The sequence below is a fragment of the Dermacentor andersoni genome, chromosome 7, assembly GCF_023375885.2.
Source record: "Dermacentor andersoni chromosome 7, qqDerAnde1_hic_scaffold, whole genome shotgun sequence".
NCBI classification, from domain to species: Eukaryota; Metazoa; Arthropoda; class Arachnida; order Ixodida; family Ixodidae; genus Dermacentor; species Dermacentor andersoni.
In genome coordinates, this window is record NC_092820.1 from 83,500,214 (window position 1) to 83,514,245 (window position 14,032).

Below are 14,032 nucleotides of genomic sequence, written 5' to 3' on the forward strand. Positions count from 1 at the left end.
TGCAGATTTGTTGAGTCTCAACACTGAAAGCCCTTTGAAGTATGGTTGTAGCTGTGTTGAATGTCAATACTCCAATTATGTTGAAAGCCCTTTATGCCCCAGTGCGCATTTAGTATTAAGACGGCAAGCTGGGCAAGTTGGTGATTGAATATGTTCCTATGGGTGGGCAGCACAACCCGGACGAAGGACGAGAGGAAGAACACAACACGAGCGCAGACTAACAACTGGTTTATTATTTCAAGCAACGGACTATAATATACAGAAAATGTAAACACGTGTAAAGTGATGTTTACAAGGGTGTTGGCCTATGTCACAATTCAAAAATTCGGCTTCTTTATCCTGCAGAGTGATAGAAGGCTGGCTGACGCATGCACCGGAGTTCACATGCATGAAGTAGGCCTCTACAATCTCGCGGTTAATTTGATGCATATTTTTATACAGTATTTCTGTTTGTTTAAACATGAGTTTGCATGAGCAAACTCTACAATGCGCGGCCAGATTCGAACTTGTTTCATTCCTGATCGCACCTTGGTGCTGCCTGAGGTGGGTGTGAAGGCAGCGTCCCGTCTGCCCAAAGTACATTTTGCCGCACAAAAGTGGAATGACGTAGACCACTCCCGCCGAGCATGCCACAAGCTGCCCCGAGTGTTTCACGCGGCATGTAGCTTTGGACGCCTGTTTAGGTCTATTGACAAGATTGCAAATCTTGTTTAAGGAGTTCTTTGCTGGAAAGATTACTTGAACACCATATTTCATGGCTGTCTTTTTTAACCCATGCCCCATCTGATGTACATAAGGGATGACTGCGTACTTTTTAACTTTTTTGATCTGTCTTTGGGGTGCTTCCCCTTTCCTTATTTTCTTCACTAGCCCTTCAGATATTGACACAATAATGGATTTAGGAAAACCGGCCTTCTCTAGACGATTGAGTTTTTGCGAAAAGCTCAGATTGGCGAGGTGGTGGCATGACTTTCTAAGTGCGGAACCCAAACGCGTCATAGCAATTCCTCTTTTCACAAGTTTTGAGTGTGCCGAGGCATAGTTTAGAATAGGTTTCCTAGTCCTGAGGTTATAATGCCAACAAATATGTCGCGCTGGTAATCTTAACTGCAAATCCAAAAATTGAATTTCATTATTACTGGGCAGTTCATGAGTAAATCTGAGACCCATTCTTTCTTTATCAAAAGCGACGAGAATATCTCCAATCATTTTGGAACTGTTTTGGGAGCGGATAACTAGAGGTAGTCGTCAACAAACCTAAAGCACTTGATCAAAGCGCACGTGTTGTGTTCTTCCTCTCGTCCTTCGTCCGGGTTGCGCTGCCCACCCATAGCAGCATGATTTTAGTAGCGTTTCAAACTGCCCTTTTAATAATAATAATTCTGGGGTTTTGTGTGCCAAAACCACTTTCTGATTATGAGGCACGCCGTAGTGGAGGACTCCGGAAATTTCGACCACCTGGGGTGCACTTTTCTTGAAATACTGCTCAGCTGTTGTGTTGCATATAATTATCTTTGATGGCACGTTGATATGTTTGTTGTGAGAGGATAGCGGTAAAATTGAAATACAGGCACTGTTATCTTAGTTCGGTTATCTGCTATAATAACGTTACTGCGCAAGTCATTCCACATCAAGCGACTTATTCATATTGACTGCTTCAATTTTTATATGAAGGAAACAGCTATTAGTGACGTGCTGGAATACTACAAGATTATTCCTTGTTTGAGTTCATTTCAATTTTGTTCACTGCCACCAAAAAAACAACCAAAGAATTAGAAAAAGAATCTGGTTTCACGGAAACATGAAAGGCGCATCATTGCCATTACCGGAGAGATTTTGTTGCACTTTAAATTTAAGCCAACATATACCTATTAATTCTTACTCATGTATTTTAGATAGCAAAATGAACCATTTTTATGAAGTTATGTAATATGCAGGTTTTAATGAACAACTCTGACATTGGCACAGATGCATTTGCAGGTGTGTCATTCCATACCGAATCGAACAGCATTTTTCGACACCACAGATAAAGCTGAAAACATCGCCACATGTTTACGGGACTTCAAAACTCGTTCCCCAATTTCATTTATTTTTGTCAAAAATTTTGTAGCACTTTTGTGACAGTATAGCTTTCCTGCTCAGCTGAGCTAGAGGAACTCAAACGCACATTGCATTGGTCGAGGCATTCAAATGCTGTGCATGGAAATACGGTGAAGTGATGCGACTGCCAAAATAGCAAATTTTTAAAACATTTGAATACTTCTAGTGCTTTTGGCACCGGCAAAAGTGAGTAAAATTGCAATGCGGTAATTTCTTTTGTAACGAAAATTTCAAAAGACAAATACTGAATGGTAGCCTAGGTTACATAGTATAGCAGAAAATATTTGAAGCTCTGAAGGTTTAGCTGATCGCCTGTAATGAAATCGTAAAATTCTAATCTTTTGCAAGAAGCTTCATGTTCAAGGTAAAAAGAGCTTTGGTAGTTGGCCAAAAAATATGTGATACATTATTGGATAGCTCTACATGTCTGCTATGCATGTGTGAAGTTAAAAAAAAGATGGCATTATCTTTAAGTGCGTAAAATTATTTTTTGAATTTTTGTCAGCACTGACTTTTCTCGCATGTGCGCGCGAGCTTTCCAGCCGGGAATGCAGACGACAAAGCTGGCTTCGTCTGCAATCCAGACGACAGAGAAGCGGTGTTGGGGTCTGCATATTATAGCCAAGAGACGCATGCTCTAACGCAACGAGGCTTGTGCTTGGTGTGGGCCGGGTAAACCATACAGTCATTGCACAAAAATATTGATGCGTGTTAAACTGGTGAGGGAGTCCTGCAGTGCTAAAAGATATGCTTCATGCAATTTACAAAAGAAATATCTGCTAATACGTACACAGTAAATTCAGAAAGAGCGCTGCTATTGTTCATGCAAAGCATTTTAAAGAATATGTCGCACTGAAATTCAACATACAGGAAGCAGGACACTTTGTGCCCTTCTCCCTGGAACCCAATGACGATGCAAGTAGAAAGCAGCTTCATAATTAATCTGAAAACCTACACGAGTATGAACAAATTCTTGTGGTGTTGCATGTTACCACTGTGTGTGAGCCGGAACATGCTCATCTATGAAAGTCATATGTGCCGTGTTCAGTCATATGAGGTCAGATGTCGTTGGCGACCACTTTTCGCGTTCATGTTAAAAAAATACGAGTCGAGACTGCGGAACTTGACGTCACCTGCCTATGTAATGATGAAAGAAGGCAGTCACAGTTGGTTGACTAGTTTTTATGGCTAATCATATTAACAATCTTTCCTTGCTAGATGACAAGGCGTCATAAATTTATGCTGTATGTGTGATCCACAAATGAACATTATAAAAATAATTTATCGCACTGAAAGAATAGTACCTTTTCATAACTTGTCACATGCATAGCAGACATGTAGGACTATGTAATGATGGGTGACATGTACTTCTGCGCCGGCCACCATAGCTAATTTGTTCACCTTCAACATGAAGCTTTTTGCTAAGCATTTGAACTTTAGCTTTTTTATGTGATCAACTGAACCTCCAAGGATTCAAATATTTTGCATCTATCTCAAGTCAACCAGACTGCAATTCTATATTTATTTTGTGCCTTCTGTATTTTCCTGCGTTCAAAGAAAAATTCAAACTTTGCAATTTTCGCAGTCACACCACTTCAGTCTCTTGACATGAACACCATCTTAGTATCTGGATCATGCAATTTCCCTTTGAAAAGAAACATGGATCAGTGCCTTCTAGCTCAGCTTGGGAAGAATAATCAATTATTGCCAAAATTTTAGAAAACTTTTAGGAAGGAAAATAAATGGGAAGAAAGAGTTCTGAGCTTCAGCGAATGCATCGAAATTTCTTTAACTGTATTGGTGATGGCCGAAAAAAAAAACGCTGGTTGGTTGCCCTGGAATCACTCAGGTGTATATATGAAAGCAAATTTTTTCAAAAACTTTTTCATTGTACCTACTCTTTGAACATCCAGCAAACTTGAAATGGTTTGCCATAATGAAACAGTTCTTGACACAACTGGATGGTTTGGCATGAAATGACTGAATATACTTAGAAAATATAGTAATAAGGAAACACTATGCTTGATGGAAATATATCAAAAACTAACATAAAATGTAGTGAAATATAACAAAGCACAACACTTGTGTTCTGGATTAAGCAATCCAATATGGTCTTCTCAGGAGACTAGCATAACGAACAAGTAAAATTAACATAATGTCAAGGCATAGAAAGGCACAACATTTGTACGCTCGTATGAGAAATCTGAATTGGGCACTTCCTGAGAAAAACAAACAAACGAACATGAAGATGCAGAGAGCTACAAAAGCACAACATAGTGTTTTTGTTTGAGGTGTCCAACTCGGGCTCTTCCGATGGTTTTGGTCCCATGCGAGAAGCGAGGCCAGAGTTCTTTACACAGGGCATGTTGGTACCAGGAAATTTGCAACATGTGAAGCCTGCAAAAACAACGAAAAGGCAGAACAAGTTTTAAAAAGCAACTTCCACATGCAAGAGCGTGGCATACAGTATGCCTTAGCGATAATGAAATCGATTTATGTAGTTGTGTTGCTTGATTTCAACTTTCCGCGTGTAAAGTTTCACAGCATGACCATTTAAATTTATTCAATGTGGCACAGGACTCCACTAAGTGTCAAATGCAGAAAACGGCAAAGAGGAGCAACACACTGTAGCAAAATAACTTATGAATATCCTCAATTTCGAAGGTGTGAACTTTACTTGCTTAGATACAACATGGTAAAAAAACTCTCCTGTGCCTAAAGAAACCTAAACTACTGACAATTAAAATTATTTCGTGTAACTATCATAATTAAGAAGTGCAGCACTCTACTGTGCATTTCCATGCTCCAAATACAATACTGTCGGTTCACTACAATTGAGTGTTGCTTCATTTGAAGCTAGGTTTCACGAGTTCACATGCAATTGGACTCCACTTGTCGCCTTACAATGGCTTAGGACTCTCTACTTTAAAGAAAATACCGCTTATAGATAAGTGTTTTCTGCCTCAATGACTGAACAACAGTTATAATGAGGATTCCCTGTAGTTGTACACCTAGCAGGTTGCCATGACACATGCAGAATGTGGCAGATGCGAAGAAATGCTCAGTCTTCTAAGAGCCATACGGCAGAGGACTGACTTCTCTAACCCTCTGAGGTTCACTGCCGTACATGTGTGGCTGCGATGGAACATCTTGAAAAAAATTTGCCTTTTCAGAACAGTGTTGCGTAGCATCACCCTGGAGGTGCTGCAACCTTCTGGGACTTCTAGAAAATTTTCTTGTGCTGTCGCCCCTTGGGGTTTTCCCAAAACTGATTTTTCACTTAGCTCCTTGGTGTCTGTCATTGCAGTAGTTTGGGAATATTGCCCCTTAACCTAGTTTACCATAAAAGAAGTTTTTGTAAGTTTCATTACACAAGAAAGTTATGCTGCTTTATGCTGCATATAAAAATAAAACATGTAAAACTGCAAAAACTCAAAGGGTTTTGCCGCTATATTGTCACTTAAAACAATTGTTTACCAGTTTTTTTCCGAAAAGTCACTCTGAAGAACAAAAATCTGCAATAAAATTATAGATGCGCGATAACAATATTTCAGACCAAACCTAATAATTCCAGAAGCAAATCGAATAATGGGTAGCTTCTGAATAATGAACAGCTGATATAACAATTATTATAAAATAAAGTAAGGAAGTAGCTGTCATTGCATACTACGTTACGAAGAGCTGTTTATTAAAAGCACAAATGGAGCAGCAAAAATTTTCTTCACATGAAGAGGACTCATCACTAAACATAAACGATTGATGTGCAGTCTCTAAAGTACAGCTACTTAAGTCACGTAGGCTGGTCCGCCATTCGTACAAGTTCGCACGTTTCATGTCTATATGTTATTGGAGGTGAAAATTTACCATACTTTGGGTCAAATTTTACGTTTTATTGGTGTTTTCAAATATTCGAATAATATTCGCATTTACAAAATATCAACATTCAAAGACCAAATCGAATAGGACACGGTTCAATTCGAAAGTTTCTAGTATTTGCACACCACTAAAAATATATATAACTCCTAAATTGGAAAGGCATATTTATCCCCAAAATGTGATCCTCAACGGGCCAAACAAGAGCGGCGGGAAAGCCCATTAATCTTTTTCATAAATTTAAGCCCATAATCTACTTGGAAATGGCGCATAATAACCATGTAAACAGGCAAGTGAAGTAAGGAAGCAGGAAACAATTCCAACAATTTCAAAATTGGAGCAACAGACATGTCCGATGGTCTGTAAGAAGCTTAATACATTAGGCCCTAAGGGCCTATTCTCAATTTAGTGAAGTAAATGGGGAAAAGCCACACATTTTTTTTCATATCTTAGAATACAAAGTGATCAAGTGCATGTTAATAAATACGAGTCGTAGGTAAGGTGCTTAGAATGAGTCGGCATCCACTAAACATAGTACTGTTGACAGTGATGCTGCCAACTTTGTCCCTATTGTTTCTTTGATTGAAACAACCAAAAGAAAATTGCCACACATCTCAGGTTCCTTCGGCGGAAACGCTGCTGTCTCGCATCAAATGGACCTCCTTCAAGATAGGAGCAACTTTAATTCAATGTGGTCTGTTAAAATTGGTGAAACTACTGTTTCATATCTCCGCACCTGGAGAGCTGTTTAGATTGCTGAAATTTGGTGAACGTGCTGCTCCTCGAGCTGAGCAGTAACCACACTTGAGCATAGCTTATCGGCAATTGGTGTGTTAGAATAACACCTTCAGGCTACTTAAACATGTCCTCCATGCCACTAGATTTGGAGCGTGCTTCACAGACAACTATTCATTGCAATGACAGCCAAGGAGCACTGCTAATGCGCTAATGCAGCTCAACTGGTGTAGCTGCCAAAAACTTGTGGCAATGAAGGCAACTTTTAAATTTTAGAAGCATTTGAGTGTGGTGGCATTAGGCACTTAAGATCACATGAACAGTCGTTCCAAATGGTAGGCCATTGTAGCGCACAACTGCACACATGGGCTACTTGAAAGTTGTTTGTTATGCCAATGGCAAGTTGCTAACTTTAGAAAAATTGTGAATGTAAAAATGCCACGGGAAAGGATATATAGTACTTGCCTATAAAAGACCTAACCCCGGTGGGATCAAGAGCCTCTTTTGCCCCTTGGTGTTATTTCCAAAGCGCAAATGGGCCATGACCTCCTCCTCTGTGAACATAGGGTGAAACAACGCCCTTGGAAACTTTCGTGGTCCACCAGCAGGCCATGGTAAGCTGTGCCAGGATGACCTTCTCAATGTGCACTCCTCCAACCTATGTGAACCTGCATGTTTGAGTAAATGCTAGCCAAGCAGTTTTAAGCCTTTCAAACACATTTACACAACAGCCCTACTGCAAATAAATTACAAAAGTACCTGTTTCAAATCCAGAATGCTAAACTTGACTTGTTACTAGCTTCTTATGCTGTCTGGATGCCACGTGTTTCAGAAAAAGAATCCAGCACAAACAAGAAAAATAGGTAAACCAAAGTATCCCAAACATCTAGTATAATTTTATGCGATTGCCATTTTTAAGATATTTCATATTTCTGGGTCTTTGTCTCTATTTTCCCACCCATTTGTGTCAATGGATCGCCCATGGTCTAATGGGAAGGGATTGGGCTACTATGTTGAGGGAAGTGGGTTCATAATCAACCGTCAGAACAGCTTGGGTGATTGGGTATGTGACCCTGGGCATATGCCACTTTTCAATGAAAGTCTGTCACACTATCTTAGGCAACTGCTGCTGCTAGTGTTGGCAAGCAGCATTAGGAGGTCGAAGAGAGACATGCCTGTCGATCATTACTAAGATTACCACTACACATCAGGTTCGCTTGCTGTGCTCCAGAAGTAATATGCGAGATTCCACTCCAGTGTATGAAATGTATATCAGCCGCAAAGACAGCATGTGCCGACCACCACGTCATCAATTAAATTAATCGACTCGCAAAGCATGGGCTGCACAAGATCACGGAGTGAACTCAGAAGTTTGTGGACAGTCAATTGATGTCCATGTCAGGGACCTCTAGGGGGACTTGGTCATTTCCTCGATGTCCGTCATCGTGCCCTCACAAACTGTATTACAATTCTGTCTGCCTTGTTGTGCCACCGTTCTAATAGTCATCCCGTACCACCAAAAATAAAATATAAATAAACACTTATATCTACTCTTTATTTATTCTTTATGGAGAATATATTGAGTATGAGTCCTTGCAGAGATAATGAATGCTACAGCTTAAAGGAGCTGTAAAGTAAAATTAATTAAATATGCCAAAAAGGTGAGGCATGCAGACAGGACACAAGAGAAGACAAGTGGACAACAGGAACGCCGGCTATCAACTGAAGAGGCTGCTGAGGCGAAAAAAAGAAAGAAGACAAAACTCATCTGCGCATGCTCTGGAATGGTATGCATATGCTCTGGAATGGTGGATCGCCTGCTAATCTTTCCCTACATTGCCAAGATTGTAACTGCATGCCTGAGTTAGGTGAAAGCACGATATTGTGCAGACACAAGAATGAAGATACACGTCGTATGGTAGAGGCATGGCATATCTATAATGGTGGAAGTGCGTGCGAGAGTCAACCTTCAATTACTTAACATAAGGAAGAGATTAAGTGCCCCAACAGCTATCTCTCACGTAGACCGGCACATGTACCCGACTGTCACGTGGTGATGTCATTCGTGGGCAAGCCCAGATGAGTTTTGTGTCTTGTTTCTTTTTGCACTTCAGTGCTCTCTTCAGTTGACAGTCGATGTTTGTCTTGTCCCCTTCTCTTGCGTCCTGTCAGCACGCCTCACGTTTTTTGCATAATGAATCCTTACCAACTAGCTGAGCTTTCTGTCGTTTTAAATTAAATAAATTCTGCCATTTTAAGTGCCAAAGGGACAATCTGATCTTGAGGCACGCCATAGTGGGGAACTCCGGATTAATTTTTACAAAATCATGCTGCACGGTACATGGGTAGTTTTGCATTTCCCCTCCATCAATATGCGGTTGTTTGATCCTGTGACCTCTTACTCAGCGGCGCTGTACGAATGCCCCTAAGGAACTACGGCACGAAAGCACTGAAGAGAAAAATTATTTTAGATGTATCTGTAAACGACCTTCCTACAATTCAAGAGATTCACTCGTACCGTGACAAGAGGCTGAGTAAACTCTAAAAGCAGCAAGAGGAAAGATTGGCGGCGGTGCTGCCTTGAAGTCACCACTCCAGCTTGCAGTGACGTCATGGATATTGATGATGTCTGTTCAGGTGTAGCAATTTTTTTTACATATAAAGATGTTCTTCATTCTATTCCAAAACGCCAAAAGCCCAAAATAACAAGCGTCAGGAAATTTACAACACCAATACAGCAGAAGTTTGAAAAAAATACTTCGAATCCACGATGTGACCATGAGGTGCCAGTACGAAGATTTTGGGGCGATATTCAGAAAATTGAACTTTGAGCTTTATTTTCTCTAATAATGAACCAACTACCAAGAAGTTAAAAGAATTAGATATTTAAAACGATGCTTTCTTATTTTGAATTGATTTAGGGTGTCATTAGTTTACCCTTAACACAAAACAAGGAATGCACTTGGCTGCGTAATAGGAAAACATGCATCACTGGTTCTCATTAAAGTAGGATTGTCAGCATAGCAAAGGGCATGCACTGGCTGCTCCAGAGTGGAGCCCTGCCACCTCCCCTACACCTCCTAATTTCCTATTGCTTTATGAGCAGTGATGCAATTTTTGTATCTTAAAGATTTCCTATTGCTTTATGAGCAGTGATGCAATTTTTGTATCTTAAAGAGGCATAATGCCAAGGAGATTCATGCCATACTGACTACAGTATGTGGTGACCGGCACTGCACACGGTCCAGCTCGGCATCAATCTTTTTGGAATTTGGACCTTGAAATGCAGAAAGCCCCGATCACTGCTCGTTCTTCAGCCAACTTTCTCAATGGGTGCTGCAGATTTGGTTTGATACCCCTAGCAGTGCCCTGTTGCATGACATAGGTCATAATACCTTCATTCTGGTAAACTAGAAAGATGTGCACTCATGTCCCCACCAAGTTTCTGAATGCCCCTCTTATATCAGGCATATAGACTAAAAAGGCACATTCTGCATTTATATGTTCGCAAGTGACACCGAAATTCACTCACAGTCCCGGTGCAGTTGCAAAGCCTTTCAGCTGAGTGCTTAAGGCACCTAGTCTGCCACTGAAGGCACTCTGCACCAATTGATCACATGAGCAAATGCCTTGCAGTTGCATCAGCCATGTTGTTTTTTGTGCTTCCGGCAATGTATTTTCATGGCATCACTGTATTTGATCATGGTGACGGTACAAAATGCATGGCCAAAGAATTCACCTTTAGCGTCCCAGCGGGGGCGTCTCCCAGCTCATTTGATTCTCAAAAAAGATGTCAGTAATAAAACGTGAAGCCACGATGCAGCAAAAGCACCAATCAAAAGCGCTACAAGAACCATTATGGCCGACATAAATGGACGGATACAAATGACTATTCATTGAAAACACTAGTGTGGCCGCTCTTGCCAATGGCAGTGTGAGCTTGTCAAATAATTTATTTCACATTCCTCTACTTATTTGAAAAATAATTTCCACTCATCTACTTAACTGTTATGCCCACATCTTAAAGGCAACTCCTTCATATAAAACCACAGCGTTACATTATTTTACTCCCCGCCTACCTGATGCTACTGAAGTTTTGCTTACTCTCAAAGAAGGTATCTCACAGAACTGCTCCATCGAAAAAGCATTATTCCAAACTTGTGGCAAAGCGCCGTCATTAAGTTCCCAACGATGCGCTCCCCTTTCAATCTGTCCTCTCTATAGTGCTCGGATTCAAAGCAAAAATAGCTTTTCGAGATAATTAGCTACTGCTATGGTCACAAGAAACTTTGCTAATTATTGATGTGTATGGTGCCCATAACGTATACATGGCGCCTCGAAACACAGTGGGACGACAAGGCAGATATGTGAGGCATCTCGTTCCTTTACTGATTTTAAAACTCTGGTAAACCAATCAGTTACTGAAGTGCGAAAAGCTGGAATTTCACGCTATTACATTAAATTGAATGTTCTATCCTAATAAAGTAGGACCTGGAGTGCCATGAAATCTGCCTTTCCGTGAATGCAAGGAGCGCCTACGTGAAGCCGTTTGCGTGAAGAACTCCATGGCGTCGAACGGAGAAGATGAAAAAAAAAGTTGAATTCGTGTGAAGTCGTGCAAAACAAAACACAAGCGGTTGACAAGGCGTATAACTCGATGATTTCGCAGCACCCGGTGGCACCACCCCTACTGTATCTCACGTATCGCATAGAATCGCATGTACACCCTTGAGATTCTTTATTTTTATTGCGAGATAGCCTCTTCTGTGTTTTCTGATCGCGCGAACGTCGGCCGCAGGGCGTGTCACCGGCCTTGAAGCAACGCGTGGTCACTCAATCCTGAAGCGGACAGCGCAATAGAACACATTCTCACCGATCCCACCGCCCTCGTTGCTACAAGTCCGCTCACACGCCATGTACTAGACAGCGTGACACAAACGAATTATATTCGATTACAGTACAGACCGGATGGTTTCACGGCGCATTGTTTTGCGCTCATTAATAAAGCTAACTCAATCGGTGCTCGAACACTGTATCAGAAATCATGGCGTACAACATGCCCTGTTTTAGCTGGCACCACATTGCTGCCTTACGTCACCACAAGCGGAGTGTAAACTTAAACCAAGACAAAGCTCCATGTTATATACCACAAATATAGTGCTGTACAACCAGTTCTCGCAACGGAAGGATAGTACTAGGAATGAAAACTAGGAAACAGGCGCGCGGAACACACGCACAGGCGCTGAACTCATTTCCGCGCTTCCGTTCACCGCGTCGCAATGGACGAACAAAGGGAATTCGAAACACTCACTCACCTTTGATGTCGCTGAGTCGGAGGCGATCATGGTGATTTTCGACGCAACAAGGCAACAATAACCGAGCAACACGCAGGAATATTCCAAGGAAGTCGCAGTAAAGCACACAAAGAACGCAGAAAACGCAGGAAGCTCTCGGGCAAACGGCGGGCACGAGCTCCCGGAATGCGCCAAGCATCAACAGTAGAAATGGGTCGCCATAGAATGAAGAACCAACTTAGGGAAGGGAAACTGTACCTTCCGCCGTGGTTCGAAAACAAGCAGCAGCAGCGCATGGAACTTACTTAGGCGGACGCCAGATGACGTTGCTCAATCCGGAAGCAGAAGTGCAATTTTTTTTTTAGAGCAAAATTCAATATGGCCGTTTTTTGCCGTTCGCGTACGCTGGTACGCGCCGTGCTTGCTCTGCAGGCTATGCGACATGCCTCAATGCCTTCACTGCCGCGTAGCTGGTGTGTTCTAATTGCCAAGAGCCTCTACTGACGCCCATACAAGCAAGCCACAAGTGAGTGAACAGAACGTGCGACTTTATTGACAGAAGACAAGCAGCGTACATTCTCGTGCAATAGCAGAAATAAAATTTGCTTGTCGAGATACGCTGGAATCATTGACGCGAGCTCGTAAACGGCTCACCGTCGTCGTCACACGTGGTGGTCAGGTTAACGAGCAACAACCAGCAGCGGAAACATATTGGACAGAGTGTGCCACTTGTTTGCAGCGACAGTCGCCGTTAAACATGCCCAAATTGCATTGCGAAGCAATCGGGAGACACAGGCATCTGCTGCCGCAGCCTACACAGCGACATGGGCCACCCCAGATTTTAGCCGTTCAGTCCTTTCCAACCTGCACGTTTCTTTTCTTTCGGGGGGCCGCTAATGTGTGGCTCACACTTGGTGTCTCACATTGTCTCACTATGGACAAGTCGCTTTCGTGGGCATCGCCTCCATCAGCTACTTTTGCGGGCCTTTCCAAGCGTCTGGCTATCAACTTCATACGCATCGGACTATGTAAGCACGTATGCTGGTCTCCGTTCATGCCTAATCGCGGCCGAGAAAGGCCAGATGCACAATTTGCCCATTGCTGCAGCAGAAAAAGGCGAACGGGGAGCACGAATCACGGTGCATGAAAATTGGGAGTCTATGTCGCTGTGCAGGCTGCAGGAGTGAATGCTTACTTCGAGAGACTGCTTCCCAGTGCAACCGACCAGGCCGCAATATTCCAAAAGTATAACACTGCGACCGTAGCCAAGTGACATAACAGCAATCAATCACCACATAAGGTTCAGACAATACATTATACATTGGCTACAAACCATATGGCAACAGTGAGCATTCACATACACGGGTCTCTTACGGTACATTCAGCCGCCTACCTACAGGCGTAATGCTTGCCTTCGTCGCACGTGGTGGTCTAGTAACGAGCAACAACCAGCAGCAGAAACAGATTGGACAGAGTGTCCCACCTGTTTGCACCGACAGTCGCTGTTAGAGATGAGCAACTTGCAGTGCGAAGCAATCGGGTGACGCAGGCATCTGCTGCCGCAGCCTATACAGCGACATGGAATACCCATAATTTTAGCATTCACTCCTTTCCAACCTGCACGTTTCTTTTCTTTCGGAGGCTGCTAATGCGTGGCTCACACTTGGTGTCCCACATTTTCTCAATATGGACAAGTCGCTTTCGTGGGCATCACCTTCATCAGCCACTTTTGCGGGCCTTTCCACCCAACTTCATACACGTCGGACCATGTAAGCACTTATGCTGGTCTCCATTCATGCCTAATCGCGGCCGAGAAAGGCCAGAGGCACAATTTGCCCATGGCTGCAGCAGGAAAGGGTGACCGGGGAGCACGAATCACGGTGTGCGTAAATTGGGAGTCTATGTCGCTGTGCAGACTGTAGGATCAAATGCTTACTACGAGAGGCTGCTTCCCAGTGCAACCGACCAGGCCGCAATATTCGAAAAACATAAAACTGCGACCGTAACCAAGTGACATAACAGCAAAATTA